At 42.0% G+C, this 13,925-nt stretch overlaps 1 protein-coding gene across 1 annotated transcript in view; it reads right to left on the bottom strand.

The window, feature by feature from the left end:
- lzts1.S (leucine zipper, putative tumor suppressor 1 S homeolog) overlaps positions 1–13,925 on the bottom strand; it is a 29,346-nt gene that overhangs the window by 14,955 nt on the left and 466 nt on the right. The window lies entirely within an intron of this gene.

The raw sequence follows: 13,925 nt of genomic DNA, 5'->3' as shown, positions 1-13,925 counted from the left end.
ATAGTCTTACAAGTGTTTGGTTAGGAGTGGATCTTCCTCTATGGCCTTCAGTTGCTGGCCCAGCTTGGTGTGTTCCAGGGAGCCTAGGATCAACAGGGTCCCAGTAAAGCTGTGCTGCCCTAGAGGGACCCTACCTAATGTTAAAGTAGGAGATCGAGGCACTTATCAGTGGCAGGTTATTCCATTTTATAGCACTTTCTAGGAAATTAAGATAGTGAGATCAGATAGAACAAGCAGCCTGTGCTCCAACAAGGATTGATAGCAGAGAGTAGCTCTCCCCTTGGCTCTGATTTGCCTAAATTAAGGGATTGCAGTTTTGAAGAGGGATTCGGGTATAGTCTTCCCTCTTCTCTGCATGGGATCTGGATCACAAAAGGGGTATTGAAATCCTAGAGGTGTACCTTAAACTTCCCTGGTTGTCTCCACATGGTATTGCATTGTGTCTCTGCCCTACATTTACTATCCTGTGCTGCACTGCCTCTGTGGATTTGTGAGTATTAACCCTGTTTATCATTGTCTTGGACAATAAACCAGTTCTGTTTTTTTTGCTGCAAGAACCTTCTGGCATCATTATTTTATTTTTATGCACAGTAGGCTAAGTGAGTTGTAGTTCAATTACATCTTTCCTTCATACCTTCCACCTAGCAAAGTCCCAGCCTTGTGTGTTGGAGTCACTTGTAACCCATGCTCTACTACTTTAGCTGGACATGAGCTATCATAGCCCAAAATAGTGTTACAGTGGATTTACTGAAGAACACAATCAATAAAAGAGGGTACTTTACTTTGTAAACTAAATATTCATGGGAGGTCATTGCATGCTATATATCAAAATTGGGAATCCACCTCTGATTTAGATTTGGTGAAGCCCTAGGTACTCGCCCCAGTTCACAGGCGACACATATATCAAAATTCCTTGTATCCAAAAGATAGCTGTCCCAAAGGCTTGCTTTTCCGTAAAAAATTTTCTTTATTTAAATTATCATTAAAAATTTGGTTACATTCAGTCCCCCCAGGCCCACCTTACGCGTTTCGCACCCTCCGGCGCTTAGTCATAGGTGTATCTCACCTATGACTAAGCGCCGGAGGGTGCATGCCTCAAGGGTGCCTCAAAAGAACTTTACACTCTAGCCTAGGTCTTTACCACTTACATTCTCCTCTGCTCTTTCCAGTGCACATTGTCTATCTCACACCTAGAGAAGTTACCTGACACTATGTGAAGTTCTTAGTCCCTTTCCCAAACTTCCTTTATGATGTCCAGCAGGCCTAAGGTCGGGAAGGCCTACACCCATGTCTACCCACCTTTTGTGAATACAACGCTGCTGAATACTGCAATGTATTCATGTGGCACGTGCTGTTCTCTGTACTTCATTTTGAGCACAGATACTTGAAGCAATTCAAAGAAGTGCACAGGAGGGTGCCATAAAAGTTTACACCTGCACTGCACATTGTAAATGACCCTTTAAATATTTTTTTTCTGTCAACCCTGGACAGACTGAACCACCTGTACGAGCAGGGCGGCCGACTTATGCTGTTGCTACCTGTACCTAAACCAGGGGCTGGGCAAAAAGTAAATATCTTTAATGGGGCTGGTCACTTTTAATTTAACTGTTAGTATGATATAGAGACTGATATTCCGAGACAATTTGCAATTGGTTTTCATTTTTTTATTATTTGTGGTTTTTGAGGTTTTTTTTTTTTATTCAGCAGCTCTCCAGTTTGAAATATCAGCATCCGGTTGCTAAGTTCCCAACTTACACATTGATATGAATAAGAGATATGAATAGGAGAGGCTTGAATAGAAAGATGAGTAATGAAAAGTAGCAATCACAATAAATGTGTGGATTTACAGAGCATTTGTTTTTAGATGGGGTCAGTGACCCCCATTTGAAAGCTGGAAAGATTCAGAAAAAGAAGGCAAATAAGTAAAAAACTATAAAAAAAAAGAAAAATGCAGGCTGAAACTGAAAAGTTGCTTAGAATAAGCCATTCTATAAGATAATAAAAGTTAACTCAACGGTGCAAAGGAGCTGTTGGGTTTGGAAGTTTTGAAGATTGATATTTGTTTGAAAGAAAAAAAATTATTAATTTTAAAGAAAAAAATAATAAAATTGACCCCATCAGCCAGATAGAATTTCCAGTTGCAGGCCAGAAAGAAGCAGAATAAGAAGATAAATAAAAGATAAAAACAATAAAAACTATAACCTGAAGATCAGCTGAAATTCTGCTCAGGACGGTCCATCTATAGCACAACAAAAAAGTTTATTTCTAAGGTGAGCTTTCCCTTTAATCTGCCAGTGTGTGGGCCATATTGTGGGTATAAGATGTTTTCTGGCTTTTTCTGATTCCTGGATAACAACAGAGCATTGAATTAATGCCGATGGTGCCATAGGCTGTTGCTATGGTAACTCCTTATGACAACCTGGCTATGACGAACGAAGCAGCCAGAAAAAGAGATGAACTATTATGTTAATTTTGGTGACAAGATGAGCGCTCAATTGCAGTGAGGAGTCACGATAGATATGGAGATGAGAGAGAGAACAGGAAGCCAATAAATATAAATAAGTGGATAATGACGCTCAATTATCCTAAACTCGCTCACGCCAGTGATTCTGCCATGGGGAAGGGCATTTCCCATTCTTTGCTATGGGATGGGGTGTCCATATTAAAGCTCCCCTAAACTTCAGGACTAACACATTTTTTTATAAACACATCGTAAATCTTCTTATCATCCCCAATAGGCCAATTTTTACCTCAATGTCATATAAAAGTCCAAGGCTCTCCTTCTTCTATAAGTTTTCAGGTCTGCCCTCAAATCTGTGCCCAGCCAACCAGAGATTAGTGAACTCAGGTAGAGGGGGGCACAGGGGGTACAGTTGTACCGGGCCTAAAGGAGGGTCTGTCTGTGCTGCTCTTTCCGAACTACATGGGCCCCCCTTGACAGTGTGTGTGCTGAACACAATGTCCTGAAGCGACCAGGACCCAAATTCCTGAAGACCCGGAAATCTGAAGTCTCAAAGACCCCGAAGTCCCAAAGACCCCAAGTCCCAAAAACCTGAAATACCGAAAACCTGAAGTCCTGAAAGCCTGGAGTCCCAAAGACCTGATGTCCTGAAGACCTGAAGCCACAAAAGGAGCCCGAAGGAAAAGGAAGAAGTTGTCATTGCTGAGAACAAGGAAGAAGAAGGAAGAACCTAACATAAGTTCCACTGAACACCAATGTGTTTTTTTAAAAAATGTTATTAAACCCCTGGCCACCAATGTATTATTTTTTTTTTTTAAAGATTAATTTTTATTGAATTTTACAACTTAAAGAAGATAGAGGGAAGAGAAGCTAGATAGAAAAGGAAAAGAAGGGGGAAGGGGGGGAAGTATGGCTGTAAATTGGTGTTCATTGGTTAGTTGATGTGGCTGGCGACTCGAGCCAAGGTTTCCATATACTTTCAAATTTCTTTGGGCATCCTCGGGCTAGATACGTGAGTTTGTACAGTTCCAATTGCGAATTGATTAGTCCAATCCATCTTCTCAATGTCGGTGGCATTGGGCCCATCCAGTGCAGGGCAACCACTTTTTTTGCGTAAAAGAGGAGCAGCCTCATCAGACATCTAGTATTTACTCTGGGTATCACGGAGTCCAGGAGACCCAGAAGACAGGTAGCAGGGCTAAGTATTTGGGGAAGTTCCAGTTCCGTAGCCATAAAGTTCACAATTGCCCTCCAATATCTGAATATCACTGGACACTCCCACATTAAATGCAGAAAATTGGCAATAGAAGCACATCTTGGACAGCCGGGTGAAGCCACCCTCCCCATAGTATACAGTTTCTGCGGAGTGAGGTATGTTTGGTGTATGATCCGGAATTGTATAAGTTTGTCTCTAACACTCACCAAAGGAATATAAAGATTGTCTATGATTTCTTCCCAATCATCTGGGTCCACAACAACCCCGCTGCTCTCCCACTTATATTTCACTCTGGGTCGGGGATCATATCTATTGGAAATTAAGTGTTTGTAGGTATTGGAGAGGAGTTTCGTCTTGGTGGGCTGAGAAACTAATTCTTCTAACCCCGTGTACTGTAGCTGCAGAGGAGGAGTTGGAAATTGTGTTGAGCAAAGATGGCTGATTTGGTTGTATCTGAATTCGGATAAATCAGGCAGAGAGAGGGTCTGACGAAATGTAGCCAGTGTGTGAAGACTCCCATCAGTGTATACTTGGGACAACCTCTTTAGCCCTAACTTAGTCCAAATTCCCACTTCTAAAAATGCAGCTAAGTGTGAGTAATTACTGTTACCCCATAAAGGTGCATCTGGAGATAGTGTGGTGTTAGCCTTAGTGAGCTGCACCATTGCGTCCCAGGCTCTCTTAGTGGCATCCATAACAGGTAGTAAAGGGCCAATATCTTTTTGAGTCCTATATAAAGCATTATGCAGGCTTTCCACAGAAGTGAGAAATAGTGCCTCTATTATGGATGCTGGGTTGTCTGCGTCAAACACTTTCCAACTGGCTGCATGGGAAGCCTGGGAGGCAAGGTAGTACAGCTCATAATTGGGAGAGGTCAATCCCAGCTGGTCTTGCACCAATGTATTATTTTAATCCTCTATAGGCCCCTGGCCACCAATGTTTATTTAAAAGGCTTCAGATACTTTGTTGCTCAAACCTAACTACTGGTAAACACAAGGAACTAATGGGTTTTGACTCATTCCAAAATGAAGTGTTAAATGCACTGGAACCTCCCAGTTTATCTGCTTTAAGCACATGCCCCCTCTGCTGGCTGGGCAGAGATAATACATTCTCAGACCTTAAATCTGCACTGGGCTCTGCAAAGATGGATTCAGGGCATTACAGTAGAGACCACAAACTAGGTGGCTGAGTAAAGAAGGACTTGAAAGGGTCCTGCTGGATGCTCAGTGTCAGTATATTGGTGCAGAATGAATAACATGTGTGCGGCACATTCCACTGCATGATAGACTTATCTCTATGTCTGACATATGAAAACTCAGTAGACATCAATGGGAAGATGTGGCATTGGATTCAGAGACACATTTCATCCCACTGAATTAAATCCTGCCTGTAACTGGCCATTCCCATGGGATACTGTACACGGCAGTCTCTGCTGGGCATCTGTGAGCATAAGGGCCATTCAGCTCCAATTCCATGTTTTTTATGATGCTTTTGATCTCATTCCTTTTTCTGCACCAATGGGAAGTGGGAAAGCTGCCAGTTTAATGGTTGAACCTGATGAATATTTGTCTTTTTCCAACATAATAAGTGCATTCCTATTGTTGTTCCAGCTCTTGCCTCTCTCTTCTGGATCATTCCTCTCTCCTTCTTCATTGTCAGAGTTTCCATCTCACCCCCACGAAACAATAAATGTCTTGAATGCTCTGTTTGTTATTTTTAGACTATTTCTATTTTTATTTCTCAAACACAAACCCTGGTAACCCATCAGTGCTAATAGGCATGTAGGTGAGATAGAGTGTCGTGATCCTTACCTACTGCTCTTACTTGCTTACCAACTCACAGGGGCATGGGCTGCCTGAAATAACCCATTGCAACCCACTAGGCATTTGCTTTCACTATTCCAACTGCATGGCACTCTTCTTAACTCTTCTTAGTGCTGCTGAGGCTGCCACGTCATCCCTTTCAACCAAAATGAATATAAAATTGATCTGAGCCCTCTTCTAAGCACTATTTACATTTTGTCTTGTTTCCCAGATATTAACCATTTTAAATTAATATAATGAATATGATACAACATTCCCACCTGCTGGTCATTTCAGCCAGTAGGGTTGTTGCTCTCCTTAGAAAGTAAAGTTAGTGAGCAGAGAAGAGTCATCTTGTGTTTCTCTGGTCTGTTCTAATCAGAGCAACAATAAAGGAGAATTCCTATCATACTTACCGTAATTCTCTGTCTTTGTTCAAAGGTTGGTAGCTGCCACGGAGGAACTCCAGGAAAAGAGAATTACGGTAAGTATGATAGGAATTCTCCTTATTCCTGGGTTCCCTCATGGCAGCAACTAATGGGAAATAAAAAGCTAACAGGGCGGGACAAAGAACCACATAACACCATCTGCAATTCAAAATTTTACTGAACTGAAGCGAACTGAATAGAGTCTAAAAAATTAACTTCTAACTTGTAATGTTTTAGGAAGGTTGTGTTGATCGCCAACTGGCTGTCCTGCAAATGATGTCAGTAGGAACCTTCTTATCTGCTGCCCAGGACGTAGCCACTGCCCTAACATAATGTGCTGTGATACCCACTGGAATCTCCATCTTTTGCTCTACATAGGCTCTCTTAATAACTGAAACTAACCATCTGGCCAAAGTTGCCCTTGTAGCCGGCTGACCCTTCCTTATTCCAGCTGGGATGACAAAGAGTTTCTCTGAACTCCTCCAAGAAGCAGATCTATCCAGATATATCCTCAAGCTTCTTACTGGATCCAGAAGATGAGGAGTATCTATTCCTCGATGCTGGTAAGATAATCTCCCTATTAAGATGGAACTGAGAGGCCACCTTTGGGAGTACTGAAGGAAGAGGTCTCAGAATAGCTCTTTCTGTGTCACAAACTGTGAAAGGCGGACAAGCTGATAAAGCCTATAAATCTGAAACTCTGCTTGCAGATTCCAGAACTATAAGAAAAGCAGTCTTGAGAGTCACAAAATAATCAGAAACCTGTTCCATGGGTTCAAACGGAGCCCTTGATAAACCATGTAGCACTAGAGGAAGGCACCAAGGAGCAGACAGTCTCCTGTTCGGGGGTCTTAACTTTAAGACTGCTTTGAAAAACTGAATTATTAATTCTTGTTTTGCCCAATGAATGTGAGGGCTGTAAGAGCAAAAATTTGCACCTTTAGTGCACTCAAGCTCAATCCCTTCTCAAATCCAGTTTAGAAGAAAAGATAAAATACTGCTGATTGGTGGGGAAAATGGATCCACAGATTCCCTTGCAGCAAGCTGAATAAACTTTTCCCAAATGCGATGATATGTAGCATTAGTAGAAGACCTCCTGGCCTTCAAGAGTATAGAAACTACCGGTAGAGCAATTCCTTCTTTCAGTAACCTTGACCGTTCAATTTCCAAGCCATTAAATTCAAGCTCCAAGGATCTGGATGCAGAATGGAGCCCTGCCTCAACAGACCTAGTCAACACGGAAGTTTCAGGGGAGACACTACCGCTAAATTAGAAACCACGGCCTCCGTGGCCAATATGGAATGACTGCAATCACCTTGACTCTCTTCTGACAGATCTTCTTTAGCACTGCATGAATCAATGGAATTGGTGGAAATATGTATCTCAGCGGAAATTTCCATGTTATTGAGAGAGCATCCCATCCCAGAGCTTTGTGATGTGGTCTCCAGGAATAGAAGCAGGGAAGCTTGGTGTTCCAAGGGGAGGCCATGATGTCCACCCACGGCTCTCCAAACTTCGACGTTATCCACAAGAACACTTCTTGGTCCAGCTCCCACTCGTGATGATCCACAAATCTCCTTGCTTTCTTATGTAAGCTACTGCTGTAGAATTGTCTATTCTTATCTTTACACCCTTGCCCCTCAGGTGATCTTGAAAGGTCAGAAGAGCATTCCTCACTGCTCTCAGTTCCAGAATATCGGACAAGCCTTTTGACTCGATAGAGCTCCATCTCCCCTGTACACTGAACGGTAGGTGATGTGCTCCCCATACTACTGTACTTGCATCTTTGGTCACCAAATTCCAGGCTGGCTCCTTGATGGCAACACTTTCTGCAGATTCTCTGTCACTAGCCACCATTCCACCTGTTCCCGGAGTCCCTCGGGAATCATAATCTTCTGGTTCATGGATCAACGATTCTACTTCTGTAGGAAGAAATACTGAATGGCTCTCGTATCCCAACAGCTCCATCTCACCATCTGAAAGGAAGACGTGAGTAGACCTAACAGGCACAGCCACTGTCTTGCTGACAAACATTCCTGTGCAAGAGCCTCTGCTACTGCTTGCGGTATCTTGTTCATCTTCAGCTCGGGACGCGACACTCAATTCCTCTGGGTATCGAGGTGAGCTCCCAGATAGATCAGCTGCTGACTTGGTGATAAGCTGCTCTTCTGATAATGCACCAGCCAGCTGAATTGCTGCAAGGTTTGTAGGACCTGACCTGATATGGTCAGCAATTGCTCCTGGGAGGATGCTAGAAGGAGGAGGTTGTCAAAATAATGATAAATTCTGATGCCCTGCTCCCTTACTAGGGCAACTAACGCCAAGAGAATCTTTGAAAATACTCTGGGAGAAGTGGACAGACCGAAGGGCAGACAGACAAACTGGAAATGACCCTGCTGAGTTGCGAAGCTCAGAAACTTGTGATGTTGTTGTGCAATCGGGATGTGCAAATAAACATCCAGAAGATCGATAGAGATCATCCAATCTCCCAAATGCACCATCTGGATAATCGTTGAGAGTGACTCCATCTTGAAATGTTGAGGACTGATGAATCTGTTGAGTTCTATTAAATACAGGATCGGTCTGTACTCTCCTGAGGCCTTTAACACAAGAAAGAGAGGTGAATAGAAGCCTTGAAATCTCTCTTCTTCTGGTACAGGTAGAATTGACCTCTGAATCAGTAGCTTCTGGATATAATGATGGATTAGAAGGAATGGTTGAAGGAACATAATGCAGAGTCTGAGGTCTTTGATCGAATTCTATCAAATATCCCCTGCTCACCACTGTGCACACCCAGTTGTCTCGAATTGACCCAGCCCAAACCCCAGCAAAATCTTTCAAGCGACCTCCTACTTCCTGGGGTTTGGCTGTCAGATCCTCAGAATAATCTAGTAGTTTTGCCTCCCCGAAAGGAAGAAGAAGTTCTTTCCTTTTCCAATTTAACAGATGCTTGTCCTCCTTTCCATGTACGTGGCCTAAGACAGTGTATGGGGGGGATGAAGAGGGTTCTTAAGGTCTTCTATGATTGGCCTGTCCATTCTCATGATAGGGAGAATAACCCATTAGTTGCTGCCATGACTTTCCTATTCTGCCAAAATTAGTTTTCAGCCAAATTAACCAGCAGATGGTGTGGTTGTTTGAAATTCATTAAATTAACATTGTAATAAGAGTTTAATTATAACTCATTACTAATCAGCCACTGGAATTTCATAGGCTCTAGTCAGTATTTTAGTGAGGAGCCATAACTGATGGTTGGTGGCTAAGGGTTAACTAGGAAAAGGTTTCTTTGTGCATAACCTTGCTAGTTTCCCACAAAGTATCTGATGAGTATTTAATTTGGTTATGCAATCTACACACTAAAGTGACCCTCACACCTGAAAAATGCACTATATGCAAATGGTATATTTTCCCAAGGAAGCAGACACTGTAGGAAGCAGAATGCATCTGCATTTATACCCAATTTTCATAGGTCCCCTCACAAAGATCTGTCTGTTTTGGACTGTGAGTGGATGTGGAATCATCTCCAGTCACCCAAGCTTCTGGATACCTGTTAGCCTCCATATCTAACTGGACTGCCACTCCCAGTATTTGTCAGTGTTGCTGGGAGTTGTATGCAGTGAATATCTGAAAGGATGAAACTGTTCTGCTCATTAGAAGATCTGCAGGGGAAGCTGGTAGGAATGGAACAGCTAACCATTTGCATAACAAGCTCCCATAGAGTTGCCACCACTAATTAGTTTTCATTCTCCTGCTTTGAGTAATAAGCGATGTGCAATGACTTTCTCTAATCAGATTCCTGCAGATTTGGGCTAATCTATGGCAGCGTCGTCTCCATGCGATCCCTGCATGGACATGATCTCTACTGAGCAGCACTGGCGCCTCTCTTTAAGACAAAGGACTGACTGATTTATTTGGCAGCCAAATTAATTTAACAGACCCGCAGCCTCTGGTGGCGCTTCCTTCTGTTAATTTGTTGACTGGCTACCGAAAATTAAGTTAGTAAGCAGAGAAGCTTCATACAACCATTTCTCTGGTCAATTCTAAGCAGTAACACAGGGAAGGTCATGAGCTGCGATTGTTAAAGGAATTGTTAACCTTTGAGTTAACTTTTAGTATGACTTAGAGAGTGGTATTCTGAGAGAATTTGCAATTGGTTTTAATGTTTTATTATTTGTAGTTTTTGAGTTATTTGGCTTTTTACTCAGCAGCTCTCCAGTTTGCAATTTCAGCAGTCTAGTTGCTAGGGTCCAAATTACCCGAGTAACCATGCATTGATTTGAATAAGCAGCTGGAATTCGAATAGGAGAGGCCTGACTAGTAAGATGAGTAATAAAAGTAGCAATAACAATAAATACAGCTCATTTGTTTTCTTAGATGGGGCCAGTCAGAAGAAATCATTAAAAAAATTGCAAAAAAGAAAATGAAGGCCAATTGAAAAGTTACTTAGAATTAGCCAATTTATAACATACTAAAATGTAACTTAAAGGTGAACCACCCTTAAACCGATGTAGCAGAAATCTCCAAATTTGGACTGTTAATCAGCTGACTTCTGCTATATTGTTTCAACAGATGGTGAGACCGGTGCAGAAATCAGCAAGAGATAGATATTGCTTTTATTTTTATATGTGTATTTGCTGAGAAGTGATGAGAAGAAAAAGGGCAGGGAGAGACACGGTGAGACGCGATGGCTACATGCACAATTACACCTGCTGGGCTACTTTCACATCTGAGGCGCTTAAGAGGTGATATGATAACTATGTATAAATATATAAGGGGATCATATAATAATCTCTCTAATGCTTTATTTACCAGTTGGTCTTTCCAGCTGACACAAGGTCACCCATTCCGATTAGAAGAAAAGAGGTTCCGCCTAAATATTCGGCGGGTTTTTTTTACTGTGAAAGCTGTGAAGATGTGGAATTCTCTCCATGAATCAGTCTAGATGGCTGATACATTAGATAGCTTTAAGAAGGGGTTGGATAGCTTTTTAGCAAGTGAGGGAATACAGGGATATGGAAGATAGCAGATAGCAGGCAGGTTATATATCGACGTAAAAGATTGACGTTGATGGACGTGTGTCTTTTTTCAACCTAACTTACTATGTGCACCAAAGCATCACACAGAAACATGAAGGGTAACAGGGTGCAAACTTTGTGCTTGAAGGAACCTGGGTTTCTCATAAGCAGGCCACGGCATTACCAAATAGGACCACTAGGTGGCACTGGTGACATGTAAAGTGAATAAAATGTTCCACAAGGATTTTTTCTTGAAATATGAGCACAAATGAGCAGCTGAAGAATTCTACAACTTTATAGAGCAATCATTTCCCAGTACTTGTGCTAGGCATCCAACTTCTGGGAAGAATATTGGCCACATACGGTTCAGGACATGTTTAATTGGTGGCAAATTTGTTTTACATTTCCTTTGTAAATTGGCCCCTAAGAGCCCCTATTACTCCAGGGAATTTGTACCTGTTTAATGAAGGAATATGCAAGTGCTGCCTACTTGCTGCGTCCTCTGTGCCCCACTCTCTCCGTATATCTGTTACTTTTACAGGAATTGGATTTTCATGTTGCTGGTCCATATTTCCCAGATGGGCATTCCAGCTCCGCCGTCTTCCATGGCTCCTGATATTGATTGCACTTTTATTAACATCCTGCGCATAATTCTTCATCCAGACCAGACCTTGCATACAATTAGGCTTGCGGCTGCCTCTCCAGTAGGACGGCTAGCTGTCATGGGAAATAAGTCAGGAGCTTGCGGTGACTGGTGCTGTTAATGTACTACTGGGTTTGAATTGTTTGTCCACTAATCATCAAATATGAAAACCTCTGTGGACTCCTCCACCTTCTAAGACACTAAAAGGATATTAGTGGGCTAAATTTTCGGACAAAGTAATATAAATTTTCTTTGTGCTGACATCTGGAAAAATGGGTATATATATAGTATAGCCAACTGACTGCAGACGGCTGACATTTTATATTGTGAGAAAAAGAAGGTCTAGTCATGTTGCTTTGCTTATAAAAAACATCAGATGACTCTTCTTTAGTCACTAACTTCTTCTAAGCAAAGCAACATCACAAGATTTTCCTTTTCTAACAAAATTAATTTTCAGTTGACGGAATCCAGTTAGCAAAAAAGTTAGGCACCCCCAAGTGATTATATTTACCTACCTGACACTGGCCGGGGTTCTTCTAGCGAGCACCACGGAGTGATCCTCTTTCTGCTTCTTCTTCTCACGGGTGTGCATGCACAGTATAACAAAAAACTTTAACAAACTTTAACGAATAAGTCAGCTATTTCGTTCTACTGTGCATGCGTCTGCCCCGAGAAATTTGAAGAAAGAAGAAGCAGGAAGAGGGTCAATCCATGGCGCTCGCTCTAATAACCCCTGGACCAGTGCATATTTCTGCTGATAGGAACACTGGCCCGGGGTTTCATGTAAGTAAATATAATCAATTGGGGGTGCCTAACTTTTGGAACCCCAAGTATAAATTGCCTTTCCTTTCTCCTTTAAATATATAAAAGGCACAGAGCACGATCTGCACAGAACTATGATCTGCACTGAAGGGATGGAGTTCTGCAGAAACAATGTGCAGTAAAGCACAATCCATCTATATTTGCACAGGTTATCAGCGGCATATTTCTTCTACACACACTTACACAAAACTCATACATTAGCATAAAAATCAATACATTTACATAAAATCTACTACCTATCAACTGTATAAGAAATAAACATTAATTTATATTCAGTACATGTGAGTTCATGTTAAAGGCAAATGCCTTAATTCCATTGCATTGAATTTCCATCAGACTTGAGCAAGCTTACCATTTAAGGGGCATGTAAAGTCTAAAATAGAATAAGGCTAGAAATGTTGTATTTGGTATACTAAATATAATCATGAACTTACTGCACCACAAGCCTAATTGAACAAATAATTTATGCTTTCAAAGTTGGCTACAGGGGTTCATCAACTTGTAACTTTGTTAAACATCTTTGCAAGACTAAGGGGCGAATTCACTAAGATTCGTAGTTGCGCCAGGCGTAACTTCGCCGCACTTCGCCACACTTCGCCAGGCGTAGTTTCACCAGCGCTTCGCAAATTCACCTAAATCCGAAGTTGCGCTCAGGGGTAGCGTTAGGTTGCGATGTTGCGCTAGTGTTGATTCGCTAAGTAAAGCGAAGTTACGCTAGCGAAGGCTAATTTGCATACGCCGCCAAATTCAAATTTCAATGGAGGAATACGTATCAGCATTACAAATGGCTAGAAAAGCTTCAAAACATCAAATAAAATTTTTATTTTGCCCTACACATGTGCCCACTATCTAGGTAAGTTGCCATGAGTCAGGAAATGTAGGGGGGAAGGAGGGGAGCCCCAAAAATTTTTTCAATCTTTTTCAGCCTATCACCCATAATGTAGAAAACACGCCTGCGTTTTTTGGGACTTAGAAAAAATTTTGACTTTTTTTGAAGCAATCACTATCTACTCTATTGCGCTTTGCCTGGTCTGAGGTGGCGAAGGAAGTCTAGCGTAAAAGGTAGCGTTCAGTACACTGCGCGCGTTAGTGAATTTGCGTAGTTAAGTCACTAGCGAAACTTCGCCAGGCGTAAGGGTGCGAAGTAACACTAGCGAAACTACGCCAGCGTTCGTTAGTGAATTTGCGCAGTAACGAAAATGCCAAACGCTAGCGAAGTAACGCTAGCGTTCGGCGCTTCGGCGCTTAGTGAATTTGCCCCTAAGACTGTACACATACTCAGTGTGGTCTGGGCTGCTTAGGGATCGTCATAAACAAAGCTGCTTGAGTTCTGCATGGCTGGGAAGTAAGGTGGGGGCTCCCCCTGCTGTTCATAAGTATAATTGTTTCCCTGCTCAGCAGTTAGGGACCATCTGACAATTCCTATCCACAGCAGTAAATGAAGGGAGAATTTCACTGCATACAGTCAGGTTTCTAATAAAAACGGTAGACATTTTTTGATTAAAGTATATTGGAGATTGGTTTCTTTTTCATTAAAG

The sequence above is a fragment of the Xenopus laevis genome, chromosome 3S (genome assembly GCF_017654675.1).
Source record: "Xenopus laevis strain J_2021 chromosome 3S, Xenopus_laevis_v10.1, whole genome shotgun sequence".
Lineage (NCBI taxonomy): Eukaryota > Metazoa > Chordata > Amphibia > Anura > Pipidae > Xenopus > Xenopus laevis.
This window is presented reverse-complemented; position numbering and strand designations above follow the sequence as displayed.